Here is an 11,529-nt window from a genome sequence, read left to right as displayed (position 1 = left end):
ACTAATATCTATTAACAGCCTCGATTAACTCAGAGAGCAGAGCACAAAAGGGGCAAAACCTGAAATCAGAATCGACCTCCCGTGCGCAGAATTGACATCGAAGGCTCTCTGATGGCCGAAGGAATTTCCATGTGATCGATAATCTCAATTCCAGGAGGTGCTACCGGTACATCGCCATGGTTGATCAACAAAAACTTCTTGATTACTGTCAAGCAATCGTATTTCGCAAAAGCCCTCTCTGCTCTTCCTAATTCCTGTATTAATTTCCTAAACTTTATGAAACTCATCTCCATGTAAACAGAGTGAGAGAAAGAAGAAGAAGAAAGAGAAGAAGAAGAACCTGGAATTGAGAGATGTAGAAATCGTCTCCAAACGATTTGGTGAATAAGTGAGTTGGATTGATAGGGTATCTTGGAAAAAATGGAATACCGAGAGAAACAATTCCTTTGACTCTATCTGGCCGGAAAAGACTCAGATGCCAGACGGCGGTTGCGCCCCAATCGTGTCCCACCACAAACACCTGATATTCATACTTACACAAAATCAACCCTAACGTTGATTAAAGCTTCATCGCCATTAAAGCCACATACGACATACCTGTTGTTGATTGAAGTGATCTAGAAGGCCGATGAGATCACCGACTATGTGGAAGAAGGTGTAGGAAGAGGGAGAGGATGGGGAGTCGGAATCGCCATAGCCGCGGAGGTCAGGTGCGAGGACACGGTAACCATGGTTACTTAAGTGAATGATCTGATGACGCCATGAAAACCAGAGCTCCGGGAAGCCATGGAGGAGGAGCACTACAGGTCCGTCGCCTTTTTCTGCAACATGCATCGATATTCCATTGGTTTTGATTTTATGGTGAGCTATTTCACCCATCTTCTTCATCCATTCCATTTCCATGTCTGCCGGAGTCGATGAATATAAGAGAGGAGGGAAGAGGCGGACTAGAAATTGGGTTTTAAAACTGATATCCCTAAATTAAAGGGATATTAATTGATTTATATATTTACCATAATTAATTAAGTATAAAATTACATATTTACCCTTTTGAAATGATTGACCTGTATTTACTCATACAATAACACAATAATTAGTTTAAACAAATGAACCTAACTCTCTCTCTCTCTCTCTATATATATATATATATATATATATATATATATATATATATATATATATATATATATATATATGTTTAGAATTTAGTTAGGCTGCAAAACAATACTAAAGCACACAGATTATTGTAAATAAATAAATATTTATAATATGTTTTTGTTTAGCTTAATTTAAAGAAGTACATTAGTTATGTCCCAAATCCAATCATGTCTAGTATTTTTGAGTAATTTAGCATAAACCCCATTAAAAGTTAATTTATTATTTTTATAGTATTGTATATGTTTTTAAATTATTATTTTATATAATTATTCAATATATGTTCTTTTATATTATTAATAATATTCATTTGTAAATAAGATTATTATTTTTTTATACAATGATTTTAGAATTATTCAATTAATATTCTTTTATATTACGCTCAAAAACATTCATTTAGCTTATTTTTTACAAAAAAATAATAATAATAAACTATTACCTTTTTTTGACTGTGAAAGATAATTATTATACCCTTTTGCTAGAACATAGAGTTTTGCTTATTTTGGTAAATACAATATTCACACCCCAAAACAAGAAAGTTGGTACAATTCCAACATATTAAAAGTATGCAAAAGAAAAAGGAAAGGCATAGGGTTGTAATATAACACCTTGATCCAATGAAGGAAAAACAATAAAAAATAAGAAATATTGTTATTAAATTAAGCAGATTAACAATAATTTTCTAAATAGTATTTTATAGAAAATTTTGAAATATTTTTCCTACCATTTTAAGAAGAAATTGATTTTGTAAAGATATTATTAGTACGTGCAAATTGTTTTTTAATAAAGTTTAACGACCCATGTAATTTAATTAGTTTAAATATTTATGTTATAATTTGTTAATAAAATAAAAGGAAACACTAATACCAAACGTAAATATCGAATTAATGCAAGTGAACCCTATATTTTAAAACTTGTAATAGTTTTTTATAACTATTTTGGTGGGTCTCATTAATTTATAAATAGTGTTATATATACCAATTTACGTAAAAAAAAAGAAGATAAAATAGTATAAGTTACAATTAATGAGTGTCATAAACAAATTGATAAAAAAAACTTTACTATTATAAAAACTTTTTAAGCTTTCTAGATTGGATAATTTGACATTCAAATGTTACAAAAGAGATTAAATAAAAAAGTTTTACAATCGTATGCTCTTAGTTTTGATTTTATTTGGTCCATACAAAATTCTTTTAAATGTAAATATAGTCATATTGCATTGAGAAACCCACAAATCATGAGTGAGTTTTTGACCATATAGGTGTTTTTAAAAAACTTATTTACCCAATGGATATACTTTTAAACTTATTTACCATATTGGGTTATTTAGCAATTTAATAAAAAAAAAAAACAAACGTGCCCTAATTTACTTCTTACTGAACCAATTCTTACCTTCATCTTCTTACCTTCGTCTTCTTCCATCGTCAACGACGACTGCAAGACTCCGTCGATTTCAGCGTCTTCGGCGCGGCAAGAGGGTGAACTCCGACACACCACTGCCGACGACTCCACCACTGTCGGCGACTCCGGTGGCGACCCCAGCGACGTAATCAGTGACTTCCACCTTCCAGGTATGTTTTGAATTAGAACTTCGATTTTAGGGTGTAATTGCTTCAGTTACGTGTTTGTTAGGGTATAATTGCTTCGATTTTTAGTTTAGATTCATTTGAAATTTAATTTTTGATTTCTATATTTGTAAAATCGATTCCTGTTTGATTCTGTTTTGTGAAATTCGATATTTAGGCTGTAATTGCTTCAATCACGTGTTTTTTAGGCTGTAATTGCTTCGATTTTAGTTTAGATTCGTTTGAAATTTGATTTTTTATTTCTATATTTTTGTTTGTTTGGGTTGGTTTGTTTGATAGGATGCTGTCTGATTTCTGATTTCAATATGTTCAATCACACTTTTCAAATTCTGTTTTTTTTTTCATGTATTTGATTGTAGATGGATGTCATATTAGACATTGTTCACAATGAGGATTTCCACTCAATCTCTCAAGTTGCTGTTGCAAGCAATTCAATAGCAATTGACAATGAAGTTGCTGCAAATGATGTGTTAGAAGAAGATGAAATTGGAGAAGAAGATGAAATTAAAGAAGAAGATGATGAAGAATCTTTTGAAGTTCCTTCAACTTTTACTACTATGGAGGAAACAAATATAACTACTGATAGCAATTGGATTGTGTCACAATTAGCGAGCAAGAATGATTTTACACAAGAGTTGGGAAAAGATTCTTTCAAGGATAAAGAAGAACTTATTAGAGCTATCAAGCTTTATAGTATTAAGACACAAAAACAATTTGAGGTTGTTGAGACACGTCCAACTCTATGGACCATAAGATGCAAGTTGCATTTACAATCTGGTTGTAAATGGCAAGTTCGTGTAATCAAACGAAAACGAAGTGGATATTTTGAAATTACAAAGTATACCGGTCCACATACTTGTTTACATGATAATATTTCTCAAGACCATCCAAATCTAGATGGAAGCTTGATAGCCCAGGAAAGCAAACATCTTATTAAAGAGCAACCTTCAATTACTATTCCTGCTTTGAGAGCCGAAATAGTCGATAAATTAGGTTATATTCCTTCATACAAAAAGGTTTGGACCGGAAAACAAAAGGCAATTGAACAAGTGTTTGGCAATTGGGAAAAATCTTATTCTGCTTTACCCAAATTTCTATGTGCAGTTCAAAAGTTCAATCCGGGGACCATAGTCGAGTGGTTAGTTTTGAGCTCAACTAATGAAGAACCCATGGAATTTAGACGTGTTTTTTGGGCTTTTTCCCCTTCTATTAAGGGGTTTGTACATTGTCGACCGGTGATTAGCATTGATGGCACACATTTGTATGGTAAATACAAGGGAACGATGATGATTGCAATGGGAGTTGATGGTAATAATCAAATTTTGCCATTAGCATTTGCAATTGTAGAAAATGAATCATATGATAGTTGGAATTGGTTTCTTTCTTATATCAAGATTCATGTGGTAAAAGAACGTGAAGGTATTTGTTTAATTTCTGATCGTCATCTTGGAATCCTAAAGGCAGTCAATCAACATGGATCGCCATGGTTAGAGCCACGTGGTTTTCATAGGTATTGTTTATAACACACATTATGTTTATTTTTTTAAAAAACTTTATAACTCACATTATTGTTGTTTATTTTATAGGTATTGTTTACGTCATTTTATCAACAACTTTTATGAGAAGTTTTGTAATTCAGAATTGAAAGCTCTAGCTTATCGTGCCGGGAGTCAAAATCAAATTCGAAAATTCAACTCAACCATGGAAGAAATTGGGAAGCTAAATCCACAAGCTAGACAATGGATAGAGAGTCATCCACTTGATAGATGGACACTTGCACATGATGGTGGGAGGAGATATGGGTTGCTCACAACAAATTTGTCGGAGATTTTTAATAGTGTTCTTAAAGGTGCCCGTTTTTTACTAATCACGGCTTGTGTCCAACTTACTTTTTACAGATTGGTGCATTACTTTGAGGTGAGACGCCCTTTAGGAAATAGTTCACGAGCTAATGGAGATGCATATACCCCTCATGTTCTTGTCAAACAAGCAGCTTTGATGTCAAAAGCAAGTGTACATTCCTTGAGATCTTTTAATCGAGAGAAAGGTATATTTGAGTTGATAACTCAAAGAGGAAGAAATGTGCAAGTAGTTAATTTGGAGCAAAAAACTTGCACATGTGGCAAGTGGGAAGTGTTTAAATATCTTTGTTCTCATGTCTTAAGTGCATGTGGCACACTTTCTTTGAATAGTTGGCAATATGTTGATAAATGTTATTCAATTGTAAAATATTGTGATACTTGGACTTCTGAATTTTCTCCACTTCCTCATGAAGCGTATTGGCCACAATTATTGTTTAAAGAATTGCTTCCAAATTTAGAGCTCTTACGGAATAAAAAAGGTCGTCCTCATTCAACAAGACTTCGAAATGGAATGAACATTAAAGAAGGAAGAAAAGCAAACCATTGTGGAATTTGTAAGCAAAGTGGTCACAATCGAAAAAAATGTCCGTCTAAACCAAGGTAAATTAAGACATTCAATATTTTTTTGTTTCATTCGTAGAACTTTATATCTTTTTTTTTTTTTTTTTTTTTTTTTTTTTGCAGATGGTGGTTATCGAATCAAAGTTATTTGGAATGTTTCTTATTTTCTTTTGTCTTTTGTAACAAACGATTGTTGGGTTTGTACTTCAAATATTTTACTTATGAATTTTATTTGGTTTAAGATGATCTTTGTTGGTTTAAATTTAAAAAATTGTTAGTTGGTTTAAATTTTAAAAGTTATTTCTTGGTTTTTATGAAAAGATTTGTTAAATATAATGATGTTTGTAAGAATCAATTAATAAAAAGTAAAAGTAAAGAAAAGCTAAAAAAAAAATTATATTAAATAAATAAAGAATTGGTTACGGTGAAGGTTTAGACTTTAGAGTGCATAAAAAGTTTTACTTTGTGGTCGTATGAAAGTAGGCAAAAGAAAAGAGGCATCACATGTTTTAAAAAATAATATAAAATATTAAATAACCGTAAATAAGTTTAAAAGTATACGAATGGGTAAATAAGTTTTTGAAAAACACCTATTTTGTCAAAAACTCCACAAATCATATGTAAGATATTAGAAGGCATAACCAGCTGTACATGTATGCATGAGATGTTGTACATAGTTAATAAAAAAAGAAGGGACCAAAAAGGGTGTCAACATCAAAGGTACGATAATGGAAAGTGTATGAACCAATCACAATTCGAAAACGCATTGGGAGCCTATGATTTTCATTGTAAAAAGCTGGTTGTGTCCCAGACTTTTTTCGGACCCACACACCTTTTGTAGGGTCAGGGAAGAGGAGGCTAGGGTAGGTGACTCATTGAAATGCAAACATAAACAAATATAGTAATATACACATACATACCCGTATACATATATAGTTATGAAAGTCATGTAATACTAGTAGTGAAAAAAAACATAAATTATGTCTAATCTAATTTACTAATTTTAAGATTTAATCAAAAACTATATGCATATACTACAATCGGTAATATAGGTATGGTTTTAAATGTGGTATCTGTGAAAATCTGTCCCACCTACGAAAATCATTTTTTAATATTCCGCTCAGAAAAAAAAACATATTCATCTTCGAAAATGTTGTGAAAATCTCTTAATGGGCTACAATAATCTTTATATGTCTTGAGTTATAGTTCACTGAGAGGGTGATTAATTATATTTGGTCCATTTATGTAATATATCATCTAACTTGTTGGTGATAGCCGGTCAAAAGGGTTATGATGAACACAAACAATAAGTTAGATGATATATTGTGTAAAAAAAATATGAACAAAATCAACAATTGGTTACCCTCCTGAGTTATTTTTCCTAAATTTTAAGCATGTATAGTTTTAACATGGGATTTAATAGGTAAAAAAAAATTAACTCAACAAAAAAAATACAAGCAATAGTTTAAAAGTTACTCAAGATGTCTAGTGAAATGCATGCACAAGAATAATGCAAAAGTAGTCATTCTTAGTATAGAGTCAAATATGTTGTGATATATCGAAGTCTTAGGTAATGGTCAAAGTATGGTTTAGAGTGTTAAAATCGAAGGTCTCCATGACTTCGATTATGTATGTATTTTCTCAGGCATTTATGTTGTATCTCTTTCTATGTCGAACTCCTGATATACTTTTTGTATCTGTCGAGTACATTATATATAGTGTAGGTACTTGAGTCATTTGTATCTTTTGGAACTTTGAGCTTAACTCTCACACAAATGTACTTGTATCATCTCCAGATAAATTGAGTTGAAATCAGATTATATTTACATATTTGTGTACATATTAACTCTGATTACATATTCGATTGATTACATAACACTTCATTTGGTATCAGAGCAGGAATCAACAAATCGATTGAAGAATTTTATTCTCGTTTTCATTTTGTTGACTCAATTGTTCTGATTCAACATTTCCGCAAGTGAAAACGAAATTCTTCGATTGATCTCTGTGATTTAGCGATTCTACAATCGTTAATCAATCGTTTAATTTTGATTTCATTCTTTTCAAGCCTTTCTTCTTTCCAAATCGAATCAATGGCAAATATGAGTGTGAATACTATGATGATTTACGCTAATTTGCTTGGTTCAGCCATGAAGACCCCGATGTTGCTTCCAAAATATTATGATCAATAGGCTAATCGAGTCGATGATTATCTCAACGGAACTGATAAAGATCTTTGGCGTTCGATCGATAAAGGTCAATATCGTGTTGATCGAGTTCAAGCAGTGGGAACAACATGTCAAAATGAAGATATGATTACTTTGGGTAACAAGCAAAAAGCTAACGATAATAGATGCATTCGTGAGTTGCGTGGAGCTTTACCACCGGTTGTGTACAAATACATCTGTGGTTGCAAGACTGCACAGGAGATCTGGAACACGCTCAAGGAGAAATTTCAAGGAAATAAGCGACCAAAGAAGAGTTCAATGACTCAGTGTTTGTCAGAGTTGGCAAACTTCAAGCAAAAGGAAAATGAAAGTATCGAAGTCTACTATGATCGCTTTAACGAGTTGATTTATAAATGCACAAAGTATTGTGGTGCTCTTAAAGAATTGGAGTACAACATTACTTTCATTCTTAGCTTGAGGAAGGAGTGGAAGAACATCTGCTTAATGTTCAAAATTCAATAGAACTTTGACACTTACTCATTATTGAATTTTTATAATATACTTAAAGCACATGAGTCTGAAGTGAAAGAAAGTGCAGAAGAGACAAACAAAATGATTCTGGTGGTCTTTTGGCATTGGTCTCAAAAACTACTATCAAAGAAGTGTGTTCTGATGTAGCACCCAAGTCACCAGGTATGAGTTGTTATTTCATTCTATGTTAAATTCAAGTAAAGGTGTTGGAAGATTACGAGTACTTTAGACGTACATTAGGTACGCACGACGTACTCCTTGCATGCGCATCATCGGGGATCCCCGACGTACGTTGAACGTACCCATGCATACGCTGGGCGTAATCGAGCCAGGGGCAAACCTTAATTTTTAGGGTTTACATCCTATTTAAAGACCTTAAGTCCCTCAAAGTCCTCTACCCTCTCAGCCTTCACTGCCCTTTTAGTGTAAATCTCAAACCCTAGCCTCCTTGTGTGCATTTTGAGCTTGCCTTGAGTGTTTGTAGTGTTCTTTAGTTGTTTTGAATGAGAAGGAAGTTTGGGAGGAAGCAAAGGAGAAGAAGGAGCTTGTAGATCCAAAGCTTGTGCACCATTTCCAGCCTAGTGAAGGTATAAAGTTTGAACCTTGATTATTACAAGCTTAGATCTAGGTTTTGAGCACTACAACATTCTTATGGTGCACATGCAACCCTAATGCTTTGGATCTAGGTTTTTCTCAAGTTATACATGCAATATTGATTATCCAAAGCATAAACCCTAATCTAGAATACAATTTCGAAATTTATAACTAAAACAAAGTTAGATGAATACCTTTTCCTTGTAGCTTGTAGATCTTGACCTTCAAGAGCTTAGTGCCTCAATTTTTGCACCTCTAATGAGTCACAAACACCAAGTAGCAATTGGAAGATTATGAGAGAGAGGGGGTGAGGCTCTAAAAATCGGCTAGGGTTCTTTCTTAAGTTCATAGGCCGATTTCAAGGAGCCAAGGGGTGTATTTATAGTTGAGCTGCTAGGGTTTCAGGTAAAACCCTAATCTGATTGCTTAAGCCTTAAGCAGTCCAGTAGATCCTTCCATAAGGCCTCCTTTGGACGAAATCTATGTGGGCTACACATAGAATTTCGTCCACCCCTTCCTAGAGATCCATAAGCCCAACTTGCAACTATCAAATAATTACAATACCAGTCCCCGTAATTCAATCAGTCTCTTCTGATCACCAAATTAATTCCAAATTAATTTCTGATCAATACTAATTAAATAATATGATTTCTCAATTAATATATTATTCTTATAATATATTAATAAATCACAATTAACCTCTTTCTCCATAATTCATCCTATCAAATTGCTATGGTGAAGGCAACCCAAAAGGATCATGCTACTATCGGGTCAAGTACATACCAAGTATAGTTATGAGCTTAGACACCTAATCAAACATGTTTAGGGTATAATTTGGCATCTTTTGGTCCCATAGTTTGGTTTCTTGGAGTAGGAGCAACTACGGGCCATTTGAGCAGTCCTTTTGGACACTTGGGAGTGTTTTGAGTCATAAAAATTGAATCGTGGTGGTTAAGACTCAACCATGCAAGTGTTAGCAACCACCCAAGTGAGTTACTGGACTTAATTCATGGTTTGAGCCCCATCCATGCATGCAAGAGCATAAAGATTGCAACTTTATGGCTTAAGACGTTGTTTTGAGCTTGGATCTAAGTTTTAGACGTAATGGTTGTAGGGATTAAGACTTGGAAATGAGTATGGGCTGACTGGCCAGTATGTTGGGCGTACTCTACAGTACGCTGCGCGTATTGGGTCAGTGCCCTGATTCCGGTTGGTCATCAGCGTACGTTGGGCGTACGAGCCATGTACGTCGTGTGTATGCAGTCTGTGGGCTTAGACAATTTTGGGCTCTATTTGTGTTGGGCCTTTTGGACTTGTTTAAGTTGGGCCTCGGGCTCACCTAATGGTAGCAGGTCATTTTGGGCTTAAGGCTATGTTGGGGGTCCTTGGGCCATATTGGGCCTTAGAATTATAGTTAGGCTTGGATGCCTTTTTGGGCTTTTTATGGATTTGGGCCTTAGGAGGGAGGGATGCCCATTGAGGCAAGAATAAACGAACCTTTTTTACCTTAATTCAAGAGCTAGGGTTTGGACCTTTGAGTTAGAGTGTGGCCTAATTTTTAATTAGGGTTTTATGCTTGTGCGTTAGGGAAGAGGTTTTCGTGAGTCATCCGTCGAGTGCGATTTGATATCTTCAGTCTGAGGTGAGTCTTCCTTCGCAGTATCCGTGGGTCGAAGGCACCAATGTCGGCCCACTAGTTTGTGATGTAGTGTGATGATTGTCTTTGTGACAATTGTCAAATATGCCTGTATTTGTTTGATGACTCTGTGATTTCTGTTATGATATTATGTGGTAGTAGTAGGGGTAAAATAGACCCGATATCCGGTTGAAATAGACTGAAGGGGATTGCAAGCACCCAGATATGATTGATAGTATTCGGTTAAAATAGACCGAAGGGGTAGGCAAGCACCCATATATACTTGATAGTATTCGGTTAAACTAGACCGAAGGGGAAGACAAGCACCCACATATGCTTGGCAGTATGTTTGTTTAGTATGTGGTATTTTGGGGGGAACTCACTAAGCTTTATGCTTATAGTTTTTAGTTTAAGTTTCAGGTACTTCCAGTTCGAAGGGGAAGGGTCCGGCCTGATCGCACCGCATCACCCTATGATTTCCGCATTTAGAGATTTTGAGAATTTCTACTCTGATAACATGTTACTATGATACTCTTTTGACTATTTTTCTATTAGTGTCGTGTGATTTGAATGAAATTAAAAACAAAATTTTATCTGTATTTTTGGGATGTTACACATTGGTATGAGAGCCTTGGTTTGAGGGTTTCAGGCATACTCTCGGATGTGTCTGGACTCAAATCGATGGTTTGGTAGGTTTTTCATAAAAAGAAAATTTTAATCTAAGGATTTTTAATAAAAGATAAGGGGTGTGATGCGTGCAATCAGCCGAGCTCAAGTAAGTCTTCCCAAAATACCCATACAAGTTATGTGTTTTATGTTAGGATATGAGAATTGCATGCTAGATTAGGGGCTAAGGATCTGCTCAGAATTGCATAATAGAATGCTAGGATAGATGCCTTTATGTTCCTATCTGTATAAGCTTTTAGATTTGCATGATTGTATCAGATCAGTTGCTTGTTAGGATGATCTGTATAGGGTATGTTTTGAGTTGAACTATCTGATGCTCGAATGTTGCATGCTTTGTGCTTTAGGAAATTATGTTGGTACTAGCTAACTAGTGGATGAATGTGTTGGGTTACATATTATTGTGATTAGATAATTTTAGAAGGATAGGTTTAACTCTAGTATGTAGCTCTTGTTTGATTCCAACCGTTGTAGTGTGGGACCTGTCATTTGAAGAATTATCTACTACTAGTAGTATGTAATTGTGTTCATGCAGTAGTTAGGTAGTATTTATAAAAGTTCCTTCTGCAGCTGATAGCAGAGAGGGGTGAGGAATGGAGTCTTAGGGAGTCCCTATGATATGATTTGGTGCATAGGACGCCTTATAGTTTGAGAAATGTATCAGTTAGGAGGAGTGATTGGAGGAGTCGGGGTAGTCCCTGAGGAGGGTATAAATAGGTGTGGAAGGTAGTGTTAGGCTCGTACTACTGAAA

At 34.6% G+C, this 11,529-nt stretch overlaps 1 pseudogene; it reads right to left on the bottom strand.

Annotated features, from left to right (window-relative positions):
• Positions 1-65: 65 nt before the first annotated feature.
• On the bottom strand, positions 66-897 carry LOC145126398 (epoxide hydrolase 1 pseudogene; annotated as a pseudogene).
• Positions 898-11,529: the final 10,632 nt, after the last annotated feature.

This window comes from Lactuca virosa, chromosome 7, assembly GCF_052849685.1.
Source record: "Lactuca virosa cultivar CGN04683 chromosome 7, Lactuca_virosa_CGN04683_v6, whole genome shotgun sequence".
Classification (NCBI taxonomy): domain Eukaryota; kingdom Viridiplantae; phylum Streptophyta; class Magnoliopsida; order Asterales; family Asteraceae; genus Lactuca; species Lactuca virosa.
The sequence above is the reverse complement of the archived record's forward strand: the minus strand, read 5'-3'. Positions and strand labels throughout refer to the sequence as shown.